We start from the raw sequence: 2,030 nt of genomic DNA, 5'->3' as shown, positions 1-2,030 counted from the left end.
GTTCTAAGTAATGTCTTAATTGTAGGTATATCTTTATCATAGAAACAGCAAAAGTAACTAATAAGCTTCCAGATCTTCTGTAATGAGACTACATAAAAAACAAGACCAGAATGAAAGAAAATAACATTTTTAAAGAGAAAATATAATAGAAGTGGTGATATAAGCATACAACACAGTATCATACTACAGATGACATAATATTATGTACCTAAATCTGAAAATATTCAACACTGCCTTTTATGTTTATTATTTTGGAAGCATTAAATACCCATTATTTATGTATTTGTTTATTTATATGTTTTTTATTTTAATATTGAAATTATTTTTAATTTCTTTGTATAAATGTCCTTGCCACTGGAAGAAACAGATTGGTGGTTTGAAAGGAAGAGTTTTATTTTCTAGATGGTATTACCTCGGATGAAACACAGGGACAGAGGAGTACAGTGGTTGCAAACACATGATTCATTCAACTACAAAGTGAATATATTCCTGTCCAGTAGTCATGCCCTGGAACATCCCAGGAACCAAGCAACTACCAACCTTCTACCAAGCAACTACTGTTACCACGTGTTTTCAGACATCTCCTGGTTTGAATTCGACACAATCATGCAGCATATATTTCTCATCATAGACATTTAATTAGCAATGATTTATTTTTCTTCTTGCTAAATAACATTGTAGTCATTAAATATATGGCAACTTATTTAATGATTCAGTTTTTGATGGACATCACCCAGCACAAAATTTCAATAAATTTTACTAATTAGCTCTCACCAAAAATGTTCATATGCTACTGCTAAAGAATTTTATGTGTGAATATACACATTTCGTCCTTTAAGACATTCAGGAACAATAGCAGAACTTTCAGCCTACTACAGGCTACCAAAGGACACTCTGGATAGCTGTCACCATTTATCCTGATGTGGGGAAGGATGTGAATCTTTTAGTCAAGCCCTATTTGTGCTACCAATTGTATTCCCAACTTTTCAATTTTCATCATTTTAAGGTGGGCTTGGTTTCAGTGGTTTTGATTTATTAGTTAAGTTAGTTCATTAACAAGTTCATATATTCCTATAATGAATTCTGGTTATTCACTTACACCTCCTATCTTATTGCCTGTCCAGTTTTAACACTGCTAACCACTCTGCCAGTCTCTGTCCCAGATTCATGGGTTGTGTATTGTTTTGTGACCCATTCTGTGTAAGCACTGGGGCTGACAATATCCATTGACAGCTGGTGGAGTCTTCAGCACATAAGTGAAGGCAATGGTTCCCCCTCTCCTTCTGGGTTTCTATATTACTTTTTAAAAGGTTTTTGTTGTGTGTAGGTATGTCTGTTGGATAGGCACTTGAGTGTAGGTTTCTTTGGAGGCTAGAGCCATTAGAAAATCTGGAGGTAGAGAAACAGGCAGAAGTGAGCTTCCTGATATGAGTACTAGGAGATCAACTCAGGTACCTTGCAAGAAAATTAATTTGGAATAACAAAAAACCCAGGATAGTGAAAACTATTCTCAACAATAAAAGAACTTCTGTGGGAATCCCTGCCCCTGACCTCAAGCTGTATTACAGAGCAAGAGTGATTTTAAAAAAGAAGACACAAAAATACATGGTATTGGTACAGAGACAGGCAGGTAGATCACTGGGACAGAACTGAAGAACAAGAAATGAACCCATACACATATGGACACTTGATCTTTGACTAAGGAGCTAAAACGATTTGGTGGAAAAAAGAAGCATTTTCTTATTTATTTATTTATTTATTTATTTATTTATTTATTTATTTATTATTTTCTTTAATTACATTTCAAATGCTATCCCGAAAGTTCCCTATACCCCACCCCCGCCCCTGCTCTCCCCTACCCACCCACTCCCAGTACTTGGCCCTGGCCTTCCCCTGTGCTGGGTCATATAAAGTTTACAAGACCAAGGGGCCTTTCTTCCCAATGATGGCTGATTAGGCCATCTTCTGCTACATATGCAGCTAGAGACTCGAGCTCAGGGGGTACTGGTTAGTTCATATTGTTGTTTCAC

The sequence above is a fragment of the Mus pahari genome, chromosome 2, assembly GCF_900095145.1.
Source record: "Mus pahari chromosome 2, PAHARI_EIJ_v1.1, whole genome shotgun sequence".
Lineage (NCBI taxonomy): Eukaryota > Metazoa > Chordata > Mammalia > Rodentia > Muridae > Mus > Mus pahari.
This window is presented reverse-complemented; position numbering follows the sequence as displayed.